Source organism: Spea bombifrons, chromosome 7, assembly GCF_027358695.1.
Source record: "Spea bombifrons isolate aSpeBom1 chromosome 7, aSpeBom1.2.pri, whole genome shotgun sequence".
NCBI lineage: Eukaryota > Metazoa > Chordata > Amphibia > Anura > Pelobatidae > Spea > Spea bombifrons.
The window spans coordinates 5,386,367-5,406,037 of record NC_071093.1 but is presented as its reverse complement, the minus strand read 5'-3'; the positions used below and the strand labels follow the sequence as shown (position 1 = coordinate 5,406,037).

At 36.2% G+C, this 19,671-nt stretch overlaps 1 protein-coding gene and 1 long non-coding RNA gene across 2 annotated transcripts in view; both read left to right on the top strand.

The window, feature by feature from the left end:
* LRP1B (LDL receptor related protein 1B) overlaps positions 1-19,671 on the top strand; it is a 557,319-nt gene that overhangs the window by 73,501 nt on the left and 464,147 nt on the right. The gene's annotated exons all lie outside the window — the stretch shown is intronic.
* Positions 382-1,420, top strand: LOC128501578 (uncharacterized). The gene is made up of 2 exons (XR_008355049.1): positions 382-541; positions 577-1,420. It is a non-coding gene; the product is annotated as an uncharacterized LOC128501578 (long non-coding RNA).

Genomic DNA, 19,671 nt, shown 5'->3' with positions numbered 1-19,671 from the left:
AGCGGGTTTATCATATGGTGGAAATTGGGAAATTCATATAGTATAACACTTGGATACAAAGGGGTTAAAAAAGGAAAATCATTTTGTTTTGCACAAAAATCTATAAAGCTCTAGATTGCTATACACTTCTAAAAATATACTTTAAACTAGCATGCAGTGAAAATGTAGCAGAAACCAAACTGCTCTTATTTGTAATATACGTATCAGAAAGCCAATATGATGGGATTTCAGTTTTGAAATTAAAGGGTTTGAAAGTTATCGAGTCTCCGTCCTGTTCCATGGACTGAATTTTTACTACAGGGTTTCCCTAACAATAGATAACACAAAAATGGATGTTACTATGTTATTCCCAAAGAAGATAGCTGAAACAAGATTGTGATTCCTAGATCTTATAAAATCACATGGAAGAAATGACGGCTGAGGTCTGGAAAGCTTTTCTGACTCTACAGATTAGTTTTTGAATGTCGGTCAAATGTATTTAGTATATATAGTGTGCATAGTGGTGTATTCTGGCCTAGGCTGACGAAGGCCAACGCGGCAGGTCCAGAAGTTGCCAGCTCCTTCGGCACACAACAGGGAGCCATGGGCCAGTTGAGGAGATCACTGATCTCCTCAACTGGCCCATTAACACCATGGAGGACTTTACTGCGTTAACTCAGTCCTTCATAGTTTACTTCAGCTCGTTGCGTCACGACTGAAAAACGTGGAGCGCCATCATATGATGTCATATCCCGCTGCTCACCAGTAAGGACAGCAGCCAGGAGGAGACAGCTGATGGACCTGCCCTGGATCAGGCCTAGGGTAGCGCCAAAGTTTAATACGGCACTGTATGTATTTATAGAACATTAACTATACAACATTTTTATTTATAATCACAATAATATTTTTTGAGCCTGGGATCACAAAGTGCGGTAAAATATATTTTAAAATCTAGAGAAGTATTTTCTTTCCACCATAAGAATGTTGAGGATATCGAGGATGTCAGAAAAAAGAAGTGTATAAAACAAGGTCAGCTCGAAAACATACATGCATGTGTACTATTTTTTTTCTTAGCCTTAAGCTGATTTAGCAATTGTTCTCTTAAAAAAAAAAAAAAAAGATTTAGTAAGTTGATAAAATCAGAACGACTCCTTTTTTCCTGAAACGACCACACATTTTTCCGCCAACTTTTTTTAAAAGAATAGATGATTCGTTTTCTTCATCTACGGCCTTAGGGGTTTTTAATAATCATTTTCTGTTAAACCAAATCTTTCAAAAGAAAGAGTATCCCGGACGGCACAACGTTCTAGATTTTTATAACGTTATTTTTATATAGCCAATTTGTCTGTTGACATTCCTGGGTTCTAAGTTCCAAGCGAGGTAAGGTCTAGTCCAGCGAGACATTGCCGTGTGCAATCTCGAAGGCTAAAAGCATTCTTAACCCCTTAAGGACAATGGGCGGTCCCCAAACCCATTGAAAACAAAGCATTTTGAGCCCGTACATGTACGGGCTTTGTCATTAAGGGGTTAAGAAAGAAAAAGAAGGACAATGTAGTTATACTTTTGATTCAAGGAGCTCTGACATAAAGCGAGTATGTCGTAAGGTTACATCGTCTACAATAGGAACCAAGGAAAATGTTCTATAATTGCAGACGCACTTGAAGAAGAGAGTTATAAAAGAGTTACAAAGAGGTGACTTGTCATACCAACTTTACGGTTCTTTTATAAAAAATAAAAAAAATCAGTCAGAATTACAAAGGAATAATGCTTTTAAGACCACCTACAGGTGCCTATCTCCATGATGAAAAAAGAACAAAGACGTATATGTAGCTTTTGAACTCTAGTATAGGTGTAAGAAAGAAAGCAAAGGAAAAAAAAAAACGTTGTACAGATTCACAAATACAACAGGAACGTTATCCCAAAATGAACACCAAACGGAGTTGGAATTGTCATCGCAATTGTTCGGGTTGCAATAAAAAAATAATAGTTATATTGTAAACAAAAGTGCAACAATTATCTTTCATAAAAAAAAAAAAAAAAATTGTTTTTAGTAAGTTTTTAAGGCATTGATAGTTTTTTTTTGTACTCTTCGTCGTGTATAATTTTTTTTCTTTATACAGTTTTTTATGCATAACTCTCTATGAATATATGAACTTTTGATAGAACTACAAACAGCTCGAAAATAGGATTATCCCCCCCAAAAAATAATACTTATTATACTAAATCCCTGCACATCATTCATCAAGTCTCTAAGACCATTAACCCCTTAAGGACAATGGGCGGTCCCTAAACCCATTGAAAACAATGCAGTTTGAGCCTGTGCATGTATGGGCTTTGTCATTAAGGGGTTAATACTTGCAAAGAAAATGACAAAGGGAAGAATGTGTTAAATTGTGAGCTATCGTGGGTTAACTCACTGAAGATTGTGCCCACTTTTGCTGTTCTGTAGCTGATTCAAGTGGCTTTGATGCGTTCTGTTCTACCAAGAAATATTGCACAATTTCACTGAGATGATGTCATTTTTTTCTACTCAACTTTAGTCCTCAACAGACCTGGACTGGCCATGTGATAAACCGGGCCACTGCCAGATGGCGCAGCACACTTACCTCTACTGCCACCCGAACACAGATCTTGTTCCTTACATGCATGTAGTAAAGTATTGCGCGGCCGCGTGTATCGTGCCGCACATACGTGATATGTTATGACATGTGTGTGATGCCCATAAGTTTTAGGCAATTAAAAAACTTTTGTTGGATAGAAAGTGGAAAAACGCATGGAAATTACGAAATTCTCCAAAAGTTTCCTTCCAAATATATCGCTTTTGGCTTCGCAAAAAAAAAAGAAATCCTTGAAAGAATTCCGTTCTTAACTACGTTTAAATCATACAGTGTTTAATTTTATTATGTCCTTGTTTTCCTCAGCCCCATTTAAAGTCCTTGACAAAAACTTCTATTTCTCTTAAGTCATTTGAATAAATAGATAATATGGTTAAAGGTGGTTTCGCTTTTCTGCAAAGGATGGAGGAAACATCTGTTTTTACAAAGTCATAAGACCATCGAAAATAATTGGATTGTGCCCAAGGGAAACTTCATTTTGTTTTTCTGCACTAGCTTTCCAATAGTCCCATTCTTCCTCTCTTTACCGTGATGGAGTAACAGTCTTAACGGTAAGAAAGGTGTCTTAACTGCTAATTTGCAAACACCTTAGACACCTTCTGTTTTAGTAAAACTTTTTGCAGTCTGTTGACCTGGATCGGATACGACAATAAAATTCTAAAATTAAAATTGCATGTGACATTCCATCCTTTCTTCGCTTGCAAATAATTTTTATTAACAAAGACACAATATATATATATATATATAACGTGTATATGTTCTGTTCAGTCCAAAGGCATATTAGTTGTGACTAATAGTACAAGAGATAAGAAAATTGTTCTTTATTCAAGCTGCTCTGGAAGGAGAACAACTGTTGGATTATTAGATGAAGTCAATATGTTTTTAAGTATGAAAGATTCTTTAATTTATGCGTAGGGCTGCTCTAGGCTAATACATGTGCATCTGTACACGGGAGTAAGATTAACAGCGCTCAATTAACAATTAAGGAAGCCTTCTTGCATTTCGTTTGTAAATTAGAAGGGATATTTTGGATGAAAGAGCAACCATTTATTTTACCCATGTATCAGGTGAACTTTGATATAATTGTACTTGTGACTTACTCATCTTACAATATATAGAAAAGCTGCCCAGGAGGACTCTGTCCTCCTCTATATTGGAGCTTGGAGAATGCAGAGCCTCCTCATGGGAAATGAGGCTAGCCATAGCCCATAGGTCTTCCTCTCCACCTACCTATTAGAGGCAAGTATATAAAGAGCTTTTTGGGAGAAAGGGTAAGCATAGCCCTGAAGTCCTCCATCCACATCAGTACTGGAGGTCCAGAGCCTTCCAATTGCCCAGAAGTCTTTCTGTTCTCCTCTATACTAGAGCCAGGGAATCACAGAGTGTAGCCATGGAAGAAAGGACAAGCCATGGCCAAGAAGTCTTCCTGTGATCTTCCTTAACGGCCTAGACATGCGTGATAGCCCTAGGCATTTAAAGGAAAAAAAAATGGTGTAAATTGTAAAGATTTTTTTCATGGAATAAGTGGAAGTAACCATCACTCACGAGGAAGCTCAAACCCACTGGGTAAGAGAACGTACAATGGCATGCCATGCCAAGAACTTCAGGGTATGTTCAAAAATATGCTACTTAGCCTATATTACATACCAACAGGCTTTCATCTTGTTGCTCAACTGTTCCTTCGCTTATGCATTCAAAAGTGCCTTCTCAGTAAGAATTCTGTTGATTGATTTGGTAATTATCCATCTAACCGTTTTCATTGCTAATTATCTAACTGCAATTTTCTGTGCATCTATACTATTTTGGTCACCATACCATTTCTTCAAACATAAGCTTTTGTTCGATAAATCTTTGTGAATCTTTAATTAATTTATATTTAATGGAGTATTGAATTTCCTTTACATAATCCAAATCGCATTCTTCTCAATCCCACATACATTTCTCAACCTCCACAGATATTTCGCCTATTATTACCTAATTAATTTTCCTTTGCAGTATAATAGAAGTCAACAAATACAGCTCCATCCCTGATGGCCTTTGTAGGTTTTCTATGTTGGTCCTTACTTCATGAAAACATATTTATTCACTAAGAAACCTAATGACTTATTCATTGTGCTTGTATTAGACTGTCAGCTTGAATTGACTTAAAATCTATATGTTATATAGTGAGGATAATGAACACAAGAAAGGGCAATTCAAGTACTTTCCCCTAGAGATTCACGTACATTTGCCTATTTGTATATCACTGTGCACGTTATTGGGTGGAATCTCAACAATTCTCCAGACCAATGCACAGTTCATAAAGATGCATTTACGGAATGTGGGAATAGCCTAGAATTAGCAGGGGCTGCAGAAAACCACATCAGAGAATATGGCCTACTGTCAACAGGGATATCCACTAAACCAGGAGTCTTCAAGTGAGCTAAGAATTTTACCAGCAGACTTTTTGTAGGCCAACTTCAATGAGGTTCTGCCAAGGTAGACTACTGGGGATAGTTAAACTGTTGCGATGGCTTGGAAGAACCCTCCCTCAATTTAGACTATGCATCATGAAGGCACCCATCAGCCCTTCTCTTTAAAAGCACTTGCTAGGTTGACCTTCATAATTCATTCAAGTCCAGGTGTCAAAATATTGAAGCAACCGGCAAACCTCTGCTTAAAGATGAGTAAATCCAGAAAGACTGATTGATTTTGTTGATGGAGGAAGACACAAGAAATAGCAATCACCCAATATTATGATGTTCTCTTAAAATTCTAAAATGACTACATAAAGAGATGTCAGCAATGTCTCAGATTCTCACTCTTTGCTTAGCCCCCAGTGCTCAGTCACTGAGTTTTCTCCCTACTTGTTAGGTACTGGCTAAATTAATCTTCTATTAACATCTTTTAATACAGCGAGGGTATTAAACATGCACGGGATCGACATATGGCTCCCGAATCTAAGACAAGACCAACGACTGATTAGGGTTTGATGTTTTAACAGCAAGGAAAACGGGCGACTAGATGGACAGAAAGGATCTTATCTACCCTCAGATTCTGTGTTTCTATATATCTTTTTTTGTCTATGACTTCAGAGTTGTACTGGATTTTGACTTCCTGTGATGTCATCTGTGTTGTCTTAGTATATGTGTTGCCACTGAGTGTTATAGAAGTGAAGGTTAATACATTGAATTTAAAGATTTATTATCTTTCTTATTATACAAAATCAAGAGTATTTTGGGAAGGCTTCTGTATCAATTGCTACTAGTAAATAACTATTTAATGAAGTTATAAATGCATTTAGAATGACAAAAAGTATTTTCCGACAGTAAATCCACTACTGAACTGAAACTTAGTAAAATATCAGCTTTTCCGCTGCCTATTTTAGACAAGGGGAAGATCTGTCTGTTCTTTGCTTGATATTAGACAACTATTGGCTCTGATAAATGTGTCAAATTTATGTTGCCATGAATTAAACCTAATTGCTTTTCTTTTCCAGCCAAATTACTTTACTGAGGTGTTTAGTGTTTTGTAGCTATGTTTATTAGATAACGAGCTATAAATGGCTATGTTTCCTAATAAATAACAGAAACTTTTAATTGAAGGCAAAACATCAGTTTCAATGGGGGAAAATGGAACTTGTATTTATTTATTTTTTAAGTTGAAAAAAATTAATAAACTCATGTAGTTTACAAATTATATATATATATATAAATATATATATATATATAGAATTGTTTAAGTTTCTGTTCTCATAACACCCCACACAATTATACTTTATCCGCCCAATAGATATGTTTTAGAAATAAGAAAGGTAGCTATGCACACTAGATGGTACAAAAATATATATTTTTTCAGGTGATAACATATGCCAACGTTTCAACCTTTTTGAGGTCTTCATCAGGACAAAACAAGACCCACTACATGCCAACGTTTCAACCTTTTTGAGGTCTTCATCAGGACCAAACATTTAAAACAATTTTTTTTTTGCTTTGGTATTTTTGTTGCATACCTCCCTCATTTTTTGTCTATTGTTAAGGTGCTGATTATTGGTTCGGGCAACTTTTTGTAAGGGTGATTGAAGAGAAGGTGGAAAACTTTACGATAGGAAAACGATCAGAAAACCCTGGAAACAGAAAACGTAATGAACCATTTTAAGTCTTTGTTTCAAAATGTTTTCTTTTACCTTTGAGATGATTGAGACAAAGGAATTCAGAAACATTTTAAAGTTTCTCCCAAAGACTCTTCGGTAGCCTATTATGAACTTCAAACCTAGATACGCCGCTGTAGAGAAATTCAGCACCAAGGCTCGTTCTTGTTAATCCCCATAAACCCAAATGGTTATCTAAAGCTACTTAAAAGTTCAGTTTTGATAGAAAACAAATCAGTGAAGCACAAATTCTGTTTGCTACTTCTATGAAAGTAATATAGCTTTAAAAGAAAACAGTAACTATCAAAACTGCTTGGCTAAAGAAGAAGTTGATATTTTCCATATTTTTAAGCATTCCATATTTTTCAATGATGATGTAAATATATTTATGGGGGCATCTGTAATATGTAACTAATACAGGGGTATTCCAAAGGAAGTTATAAGTAAGTGTGAGGCACGTTACGTTTGTTAAATGTCATTAATCCTCATTAATCATCAAAAGATTACGTGGATATAGGGGACTTTGTTACATTTTGTTACAAGGATTCTAGTATTCATGTGAACAAAGCCTGTCTCCTGGGGGAAAGGGGCTTTGTGATTGGTGGGGTTATCTGTGCATGGGGTGGGGCTAGCCCCAGGACACACCCTCCTGCCCGGACAAAGAGGAGAGCGATCTGGAGACCCAGAGAAGAAGCACTTTAACCAGAGACTCTGGGTCAAACCTGCAGGTATGGATACTAGTTACAGGCATTCCATCATCCAACAAATGTGTAGTATGGTATATATATATATATATATATATATATATATATATATATATATATATATATATATATATATATGTATATATATATATATATATATATATATATATATATATATATATATATATATACCTAGGGTGCTGGTCTAGGCTTGGCTCAGGGCAATGCCGACAACAGCCATCCCTTCCTTAGCCTTTTTCTTTGCTGCCAAGCACCAAGGTATGATGTCAATAAGCCTGCTCCCATTATCATGTTCAGGTAATAATTATTTGTTTTATGTAAATATGATGCAAAATATTAACCTGCACAGATTTTTATGAGATCATTTTGACATAAATTTGAAATATTGGCATTCAATATGTGACGTTTCATATATATATATATAGACTTATAGCTGTGCAACTTTTTAACTATTCGTGCTATCACTTTTTTTGTATGGCAATCGTAAAATGTAACTAGGTATGTTTCACATAACCCCAGAATACAAGATAATAGCTCGCTACATTCATAGCTTCCCCGAGCATTATAATCTCAAGCAAAATAAATAAACACTTACCTTAATATAATTACACTAGATGTTCTAGGCCGTTAACTGATGAGGTGAGGCTTTTAGACAAGACCAGCTTGTTAAACATAAACATCATGATGCTCTTACGGATTCTGCGTCTCATCTCGTCTCATAAACAATAAAAGCGAACAAACAAATGGCAAATTAAAATGGCACGACGAACAATTAAATGTCATTTCTGTCAATGCAATTACTGCAGTACTGGATAAGTTTTTTTTTTTTCAACAGGTCAAAATAAACATTGTTTTGATAATTTAAAGTTCTACATTTTGAGTAAATTCTTCATTATGAACTTTCTCAATTGTCTTGGAAAACAATTGGGTTTTATATTTTACTGCGATCGTTTGAGGATAAAGAACATTATATCATGTACTGTGTCATTTTATTTACTTAGCAGAATTTTTTTTCTTACAAAAATGTGTATTTAGATATGAATTGTACTATTTGCATTAGTAAAAAAAGTAAAAAAAAATAAATAATAATAATAATAATTAAAAAATATATATATATATATATTTTGCTTTGTAAAGAATTGTTTTTTTCTTATCTTTAGTTTTATAATTCATACTAAATTTTTATATTTTGAACAATAGGCGATAGTATGGAAAAAAGTAAGCAAATTTTGCCAAAAGAATATTTTGAAAGCTCTGCAAATGTCCGTTTTCAGGACCATAATCTTGTTGTCCTCCAAGCTATAACGAGATGATATAAAGGACTGTCAATAAAGCACATAACTTCAATGAACGAGTGTGACATATCATAAAACAGAATTATTAGCTGTGTGTGTGTGTGTGTGTGGCGCTGCTACTCTGTATCCATCCAATTGAGTATTTAAGGAGGCTCCGAACGAGCTTTCAGTTAAGCCAAATGAAGACTTACAAATATGCAAATTACTGTTGTTGATTATGAACTTTAAAAACTTCAACTTCAGATAAAAACAAATTTAAATCGTGAAATTGTTATTTAAGTATTGCCCGAGATAAAATAGAGTACAGGAGAATGGGAAAACGTGCTTCATTCCAAATAATGATGGAGTGTTACAGGAGTCAAATGTTAGGTTTAATCAGGGCTGGACTGGGAATTATGGGGTGGCCGTGGAACTTTAAGGCCAGAAGCTGCCTGATCACGTATGTGCGCTTGAAGTACGGATAAGCATGGTGCAAAGCTCCTGGAGCATGCGGCTGGGCGCCTGATCTATGGGACCTGATCTATGGTACTTGCCAAGTGGCCAGTTTGAGCTTGGGCTAAATTGTCTAAGAACAAGCACTGCTTGGCGTAAGACTTGTATGTTGTCCATTTTGACTCATGTGGTGTCTTGTCTCTTGTGAGTGGACCAATAAGCCTTTTTTTTTAAAAAAAAAATCATTTAACTGGCAACATTATACCCCTACCAGGACCTGGATTAAGTGCCACAAATACCCCCCCATCGCATGGGGAAACTTGGTGGAAACATGAGTATGAAGAGTTGTATAGACTTCCAAGATCTATTCTTTATCTATAATTATTAAGAAGGAATCTTTATGGCTCCTCTGTGTCTCAAGATCCAAACAAACTATTTTGCGGCAAACATCTATTTGTTAAATATCGCCAAAGTGTTTTAGCACCAGAGGATAAATTAGCTTCATATGAGCCTCTCTGTACTTATACGTGCTACATCGAAATATTCTTATTCATTATATATAAAAATGTTAACAACATGTAAAGCGTTTTCTAATGTTCCGTGAATGTTCTCAAAGTTAAAAAATTATGTTAAGGAAAGATAAGATGGGTCACTGGATTTTTATCTGCCCTAAAATTCGATATTAAAGTATAGCTCCCTATGACGTTGCAACACCCCTTCAACTCATTTGGAACAATTAAAAATTACTTTTTAAGCACCTTGTTGTCGTTAACATTTAAATGCTATATAAATGGCAATGGAAGCGACCTTTCAAGCAGTGTAAAGTTCACCCTCTTCATGTTTATTCTGTAATAAAGATCAGCGATTTTATTTGACAGTGTACATTCACACTGATAATCTCATGGTGGGGGTTGGTAAAGTTCATAGAAGTGGGTTGGGGGAAAACATATGTAATTTTATCCTAATGAGCAGGCTGAACGATGGAATCTCTTGCAGCTTTGTTATGGACATGCCTGGGGACTTTCCTGGAGGTAAAACCTGGGAAGATCTCACTAAACGTCTCTATTACCTGTCCTCATGGAAACCTTGACTTGCCATTATCTACGAGATACACTTTATTCAAGCAGGGATATAAACCAATTAGGAGTCTTATATATGATCTTATATATGATCACAGCGGTGTAGGATAGGAAAGAGTCAACTCCAGATTGTGTCAACCTGAAAATCTACTCCTTCACCCTGAGATTGGGGCACAAACCCTGAAACTCATGGCTAAACCCTAAGAGTTTCCAGGTATCGTTATGGAATATTTAAGAGACATTGATGTATCTGCACAGAAGTTCCTTGGAATATTAATAAGCAGGAATAATAAGGACTTTCATTGACGGTGTATGGGTATGGCCCATATCCCTTCACCTTGAATGACCCAGAAGTCATAGGGCACACAGAGTGGACCTTGAGACTGGTGCCAAGTCATAGCTGCACCCCTCAATGTGTCCCTTGTGACCAAACTCAGAACTTTAGGACTACAAGCAGGTTAAATAAAACAAGACACAACTTATCTAAAACACAGCAAAATCACAATGATGTCATAGGATGCATCAAACGCTTTGGAAAGGTACAGTTTACTAGACGTGCTCTGCTTCGGGTTGACTGTTCCCTTTTGCCTGTGTTTTCCTGCTTTGCTTAATTTTGCTTTTTAATTTTCTTTCACAAAATTTGAGTCCATTCATACTCGGTTCAATAGCTCTTGATACATTTCTGCTCCTCAGACAAATATTCAGGTTTTAGATCTGTTTTTACTAATGAATCATCAATCATTCCCATTGTAAGAATAAACGACAAGAAGAAAATTACATGCAGGCAATCTATTTTTCATCTGAAATATGTCATAATATATGATGTTACTGCGCTTACCAAATGCATTATTTATTCTATCTTCCCTACTAAATGCTGTTTTTAATGCAAAAAAATAAATAATGCAGAACGCATCTGGATCGGTTTCATTTGTAGATGAAAAAAAGTTAATGTAGAAAAAGAGAGAGATTTTCAAATCTGTCTAAAGCCAATTTGCGAGGATGGGAATTAGGGAAAAAAATCAATATTTTAGCCAATCAGTCATTGAATTAAAATGGTTTCTGATTCCTCTGTTATAATCTTGTTGGTATGCCGTCAAGCATCAAAGAGAAGATGATATAAAGTAGCACAGTCATTTTCAATAACTCGAAGCACCAGATTTACACTCAATGCATTCTACGCTTTTGGAACCCTTGAAGCCCCTATTCAAGGTTGAGTGTGTTTCTAAGGGAAGGAAATGGAAGAAGAGACATCTGTGGTGTCACATTTTGGCTCCCTCAGATAAAAAAAACCCAAAAACATCAACATATCAGTATGAGTCAGAATTGAAACATGATGCAACCCTAGACATCCATTTCAGCCTTCATAGACCCCATCAGCAAGGACTAGCTGCTATCCCTAAAAGACAAGAGAAGGTCCATGTGTGGACTCACCTTTTCACATGGAGTGGAGATCCCTGAAGGGTGACATGCCGTAAAAAACAAGTTTGAAATGCTGACCAAGACCACTTGGGAGCATCTCAAGCTCTAGCTCTTTTGTGCCATAACAGGGGAAAAAATCTCCATCAACATATCAGTCTGATCCTTCTCACAGGAAAGGCAATAAATGCTGAGATTACATCATTTGATTATGTCAGTAAGTGTCAATGTCAGTGGAATCGAGGGGTATCAACAGACACAGGCAATGCGATAGAGAGAATTTTAAGAAATTATTTGGTCTGATAAAAAAAGTAAAAAAATGAGGGTAAAATTAAATAAGAGGTTGAGTTTGTAGCTGGGAAATGTAAAAACGGCACATTTTGAACTTGTTTCTTCCCAATCTTGGATAAAAAAAAATTGCCCCAACTGCACCGGGCTGACAAAGCCAGAGTTTGTCTTTGAGTGTCTCTCGGCTCTAACACTGTTTGTGTCACTTCCTGTCGGTGTTTCTGTGTCGGCGGTCTAAGAACGTCTTGTCTCTCTTTAACTCACTGTTTAGTAATTACAGCCTTCTGCTTCATATGCTTTATTTTTTTTCGTACTCTGTTTCTCTTTAAACACAGAGATTTTTTTATACAAAATGTGAAATTCCAAGCTGGCGGCGTCTAGCCGCTGCTATAATATTATTGACATGTACATGATGGAACTCCCTCTTCAGTTTAGATAGACAAATCTTCTTAGGTGATATTTTGAAAGTATGCCCCTAAAGGGATACAACGTGACAAAGGAAGGATGATTACTTGAAGATTGCAAGAGTTACTTGAACTTATTCTAGAAGTTTGTAAAGTTGTGTCGTTGAATTAAATGTGTTTTAGCTAATATGGTTCTAAGTAACCAGACAGCTCGCTAGAAGAACTCTTAATGTGAACACAATGGGTTCTGTGAAATGATATGGCATTCCCAGCTCGTTACATAATCGCTTAACCATTTTATGGGTGTTTCAAGCTCATTATATCACAATATATTCATTTGTGATATTTTCTGCCTGGTTGGGTATGGAGTGAAAATGAGATGTTGCACAGCATAAAAAAAGGTTCTAACGATATTTAATGCATTACGCAATTATGCAAATAAAAGACATATAGCAAGGTTTTGTGGTTTGAATAGAGTGTGTAGCAAAGATTAACATTCTTACATATAATAAATAAACTTAAACCTTTTCTGGTGTAGCCCACACTACTACAACATGCCGAAAAGGTTACCCTGATGCCTTCTTGCTACCCTGGATATCTATGGGTGTTTAGAAGACACCAATAATACATCTTTTTCTCAATCCAAAAGGGTCTGTATTTAAATAGCATTGGCAATTCCAATGAACCCAAAAGACCAACCAGTCAAGTTATTTTGATGCATTGCCAGTATGGCCGTTAGATAATTGGGCGTTATTGCAATAAGTCTATTGTCCACCATGTCCGAAGAAGACACTTTTCCATATTCGTGTGGTTATAAGCAAATGATCCAGCATCTGAGAATCCAAACATATGGTAACTAGGCTGAGTTCTCATCAAGTTGTTAAATATTAAAATGTGGAATTGTTTAGTTTCTTCAAGGAGAGGGTGTGATGACATTTTAAAAGATCAAATGGATGAAATCAACACAACTTCAATAGTATAATTGCACATAACTGAAGCTTTGGGCTGTGATGTTTGGTTTCCCTAAATTCACCTTATAGTTAAGTTTATTACTTATTACTGCTATGGAAAATTGAAACAAGTGTCTATTATCTATAAATTATTCATGGACATCGAGAGAAATATTTCCCAGAAACAGCACAGCCAAAGTGTTTTCCTCCACTTTAACGTATCCATGATAAAGCTTAGAGAACCCTAGAGTCCATGGCTGTTTGTTGAACTATCCATCAGTTTGTATCAGCTTCTATCCCTATCTCATGCCTTGCTTTCTCAGCTCATATATTTTATTACTTAATGTCACCCTCGCTTGTCCCTTCAGTACTAAACATTTCTTTGGCCTTGGCAGTAGAATGCATATCTTCTGGCGCTCCTTACCAGACGCAGAACCTTCCTTAAAGGTTATAGAATTTTCCCCACATACCCAAAACCTTAAATTTACCCCACTACGTGCCACATATGTCCTTGGAAACATAGTCACGCAAACTAGGTTTTTACTGCTTGGGTTTCCTTGGGGCCAAAAACTGCCACCCCCCTCCTGACCTGACCTGGTGATTGTCTACTATAATGCCAAAAAACGAATGCACCATCTCTTATCTCATCTCTACAAATGGCAGTGAATGCAGGGGAGAAAAAAAAGACAGAGTATCAACCAGCATCATGCTGGAGTTACTAAACATAAGATAAGAAGGATAAAAAATGCACGCTGGCTTTCATAATAGACTTTTAATTATAGTAAAACTATAGAACGCTGATAGATATAAAATTATAGAAAAAGCTAAAATGAAATAAAGTATTTGGAAAGCCCATAGTCTATGTTTCTATATCAATGCCTTGCATATTTTATGACCTTCACCTCACCTTGTACACAGATTAATACCCAATAACCATTTGGACAATTTTCTGCCAGTTGCTTCTATCGTCTCAGGCATAGATTTCTGGGCACAGAGAAACACACAAAGTGCAAATCTTATTATAATCGTAGACCTCAAGGCATGATTGTATTATTTATTCATAATGTTTACTTTTGCTTTGGGGCAGATTTCCCTGTATTCTATTCAAATTTCCTTTTTTTTTTGTCCCTGACGTGTATTTTTCTTTAATGTCTCCTGCAGACAATAGCCACCATTTAATAAAAAATATAATATATATCCTTTAACTTTCAATCTGTTTGCGGGAGATTGTAATGTGGGCTAACATTGTCAGCAGATCTCTTTTTTTGGAAACCTTCCACGCCTGAGTTTTATAATGTGCTTGAGCTATTTGCAAGCAGAACGGCCTGACTCATATCCAAACTAATAACTGTATCAGGACAACTGCGTATCATAGGAATGTCTGCCAGACTCATCAGCTAAACCAAATCTCTGGAGGCTCAGCCTATCTATAGCAAAAAAAAAAAACCCAAAACAATGGAGATTGGCTCATTTTTTCCAGGACTGATGAAAATCTGAAATCTCTGCATTGTTTGTAATTACTGTTGATTGAAACAAATAAAACATTTTTTTTATTTTTTTTATTTTTTTTTTACTGTGCAAAATATTCCTATTGCAAGATTAACTGTAATTTTTTTTTTTTTAGCAAATATAAACAAATTACACAGTTTAACACAAGTCGTGGTTATTTTCTGATATATGTTCACACTGGCAATATCAGGATGACACCTTTTCACACAAATCTGTTAACTTTTTGTTTGCATATTTTTACAAGGGTATCACTATGTAATACGTTCTGATATTAAGTATCATTTAGTACATATAGTCAATGATATGGAATGTTAGTGATGGAATCGCATTTAATTGGAAATATTATTATTATTATTATTATGCACCACCTGCCAATAATACCTGGCTATCAGTATATAAGAAGGTTTGGCACAACATGTAAAATAAGTTTGAGGTTTCATTACAAAAAAGTTGCCTTCATAGGATTATCATTAGCCTTCCAGTCATGTCTGTGAAGATTGTGCAGTTGGAACAATTTGTCATACTCAAGGGAGGACTGATCTTTCTTCTTCTCCATCTTTGGTGGCCATGCTGTCCATGACCTTGGAGTCCTGGGTCCTCAGCCACAGATGCTACAAAGATATCTAAGGAGAAACATGATTAATGGGACCAGAGATTCATATGTTACCGCTTGTGCAAACTATCATGCAATGACTAGCCTTCATCCAGATAAATGGTAGCACTCATTATTGATGAGGGGGCTTGCATAAAGCAAAACCATGTATTAAAGAAATGTATGTGCCTGGGAAAATATATTATACATTAATATCGATTCATTTTGTTGGAATATTGGTATATAATATTGGTTAATAGATAACCTTCCATTTAATACTTCTTCACAGAGACCAAGTTGAGTAAACACTTGGCTTGGCATGGTAGGGGCAGTGAAAATGAACATACTCCATAATCTTTTATTTGCTTCACACGCTCCTGATCCGTCTCCCATGAGCCTATTTTACTTCACTGAGACAGCTAATATTGAAATACATACAAGAAACAAGAAACCCAGATTGGATTATAAGTATTTAACCAGGCATTGAAGTGAAGGACTCCATGTCTAAATTAGATATGCTATCTGGGGGCCCTTCTGGACGCTAGTTTTAGTCGATTGTGCGTTTTTTTTTCCTGCTCCACCAAGCTACATTCCCCATTTCAAAAATCTTAGCCCTATTTCATTGGGAATCCCATTCCACACCTTCCATGTCTAAATGGACCAAAGCGTGGAGTTCGTCCAAGGAATGAAGGACGTGGTACATTTGTACATAGTGCTCAGGGTCAAAGATACAAAAATGCTCTTCTGTGACTTCATGGATTGCGTTCCTCTCCCTAAACCTATGGCAAAACCTTTCTCCCAAAGAATTTAGCATTTGTACACGTAGCCCATCAGCCTATGCGGCTTCATTATCTGCAGATAAGAGACATCACCTTTTAATTGTTTTGCTTTATTGGAAGCTACAAATATTTAATGGAAGGTATTAGGTGCTTTAATGTGGAATAACGTACGGATATAAACGCATAATCTATGGGAGAAAAGGGCACAAAGCTTAAAACGTTTCTCATATGAGTAAGCGCCATTCAAGGAGAGAACCACGTGAAGCTTTGTGCTTTCGTTCTTGCATTGATAATGCGTTTATATAGGGACTTCATTGCACATTACAGCTCCTTATACTTACCATTGTGGTATATCAACAAGAGGGGCGCATGAACATGTGGGGGGAAAATATGCAACACAATAGTGTAATAAATTCAAAAGATATGTGTGTAGTGAATAATCTATTGCACTTGATAGAGAGGCTCATCAGAAAAGAACTTTTCTTCATAAGGTCTGCAATGCAAATGAGAAACTGCAAATGGTGAAGTATTATCAAGCAAATATTTAATAGGAAAAGCGGATCAACTTACAAACAAGTTGGCATAACGACCATGTTATGCATATGCAGAATGGAAGAATAACAGTCTTAACCGAGACCAGGAGATAAAAAAGTCTGTGTGACAGAATCCTCAATCTTAACGCGTTTCGCCAAACACCATTGGCTTCTTCAGGAGAAAAAAATAGAATACAAATGTACGTGGTAAAGCTGCAGTCTGTGTGTCCTAATCCTTGGGCTTTGTTAAAAAAGGCTCCCAGTGGCTTCCTCGCACGATTACGTACTGACCTAATCGCGTCCGTACCATTCCTGACGTTCTTCTATGTTTCCCTATCGGCTTTTGTCTGTTTGGAATGTATCTAATAAAGTTCGTTTGAATGGGCGGAGTAGATAGAAAAAAAAATATCGGTTCTGTGGAACACTTGTGAGGAGTGTTATTTTGGGAGCTGCGGAACCTGTGGGGTATATATATATATATGTTTTATTTTATCACATTCATGTGAAGGTGGTTTTTTCTGGTTCTATTATCAAGGTCTGTGTTTGTTCATTGTTCGAGTTGAGGGCACTTTGTGGAGGTGTTGTGGGTCTCTGGTATGCCGTTTCCCGGCAGAGAGCACTGGAGGATCGTTGGCGTGCAGCCCATTGAAAGATTGTTGCAAAAAATATTTAATCCCTAAGAACGTATTATTCAGGTTATATAAAAATATAGTATATATAAAAAATATATTACTTATTTTAAACAAGTGTCATGGGGCTTAGTTCCCTATTCCATTACATTTTATAGATCCATTTGTTAAGTCCCTAGCTAAAGGTTTATTGTATGAGGTTAAAATCAATGCGTATATTTTATGAGCATATGGCAACAACAATAATCTATCAATATCATATTTCATAGTCATATGTGGAGCTTTTCATAGTCAGAGAACAATAGAAAATCGATACCTGCAATAAAGGCCACGGTTAAACCGTAAACACGCTGTCTCGTTCACAACCACACTTTTAATTTGCTGTGTCATATACCCGAAAATAAATAGTTGAAAAATGATGCTTTTCATAAATTGAAGAAATGATACATTGGTGATTTATTAGTGTCATAGTGTATCTAACCGAACAGCGCCAAAGCGAGGAGATTTCTCCGGAGTGTTTTACTTTACCGAGAGGGTGGTAGATAAGTGGAACAGCTTCCCATTGGACGTGGGAGAGGTTAATACAGTGAGGAAATGTAAACATGCATGGGATAGGCGTATGGCTCCTGAATCTAAGACGAGATTGAGTGCTAATTAAGAACAGGTAGACTAGATGTGCCAAATTATCCTTATCTGCCATAAAATTCTATGGTTCTATGTTTTTAGTAGTGGATACATACAATATCGACAAGAGGTATATTCATAACAGATGAGGGTCATTTTGAGCTCATTATTAGACGTAGATTCCATCAGCCTTGGCCAAGATATCCAAGCCATGGCCAAGTATTTCTTTAGGCTTTGGCCAAGAAGGTCCATGCACCTTGGCTCTGGGAAATATGGCCATTTCCCCCATGAGTAATCTGCCCTATCCAAATCTAGACGAATGCTTTGAATGCTCCTCTGAATGCTTGTTTCAGACAAAATCCACTGAATTAAAATTTTCTGTCTCTTTTTAACCCCTTAAGGACAATGGGCGGTCCCTAAACCCATTGAAAACAATGCATTTTGAGCCCGTACATGTACGGGCTTTGTCATTAAGGGGTTAAAACTTAACTTTAAGATGTTTTGAAAGTGGAATTTTTTTCCATAATTTATCCATCGGCCAGAAGGGTTGTCTCCAACGGCTGCCCGATTTGTCGTCTCCGTACAATGCATACTTACTATGAAGGCACCAAATGTCATCCATGATGGGGGATTTATTAATGCAGTCAAACCGTGATAAGCCCTTTCTATCTTTACAAACAATAAATGCTAATTATGCTTTGTTTTCTCAAGAAATATCATCGGTAACGGGATCAGCATGGCTAGCTCTGAACCACATGCTTGCTTTTTAATGTGAAATTTTAATTGCAAAACCAAAAATCGCACTGTAGCTAGCTTAACAGCTTTGACACTAAAAACTGCAATTAAAATGCTGATGAAATATCATTACAAATGGTAGGTTATTTGAAATGCTGAAAATTTGAACGAGTTCTTTTCGGTAGAGATTTTTTTTTTCCTTTTTGGAAACAAAGACAAATAAAACAGCATTGCTTGTCTGCGTATTCCCTTTGGTCGCTCACACTAAAGAGTCATTTAAACTCCGAAGCGGAGCTTATAATGCAGGTTTTGTGTATTCTCAGGCTGATTTTTTGGCATTGTAGAGCAGTTTATTTGGACAAAGATAAAACTGTATGAATCTATGCAAATTGAACTTGTCAGCTCACCATGGCACATCAAATAAATGCCTGGAATTATCTGTATTATCTACCGACTCTGCTTTAAGGCACAAAAAATCTATAATCTAAATTTATTACCGAATATATTACAAAAAATATATATATACTGTAGGTTTCAAGGTTTTCACAATTAATATTAGAATTAATTGTACAAGAATTTAATTTTGAATGACAAAATACCCAAAAATATATGTAAATGATTATTTTTTTATATATTTTTTACATGAATGGTTTTGATGTCAGGCTGACAGCTGCCTATACTGTGCTCTTTATGGAATGGTACGTAATGCCTTGAGATTTGCATACAAATTGCGATAGATGTAAATGATTGAGTATGGATAGGGCTTTGGTCTGGCAGACTGAAAAATAATTACATTTTAGTCTGTATAATAATTTGTTCAGAATCTGACAACAAAACAAAACAAAGAGCGTAAATGGCTAGATAACTGATCGATTGATACACGGACATTGTATCAGCTAGGTATGTTGATAGATACAGAGACAGAGACTGCTGAAATATACTTTAATCAGGAGGGACA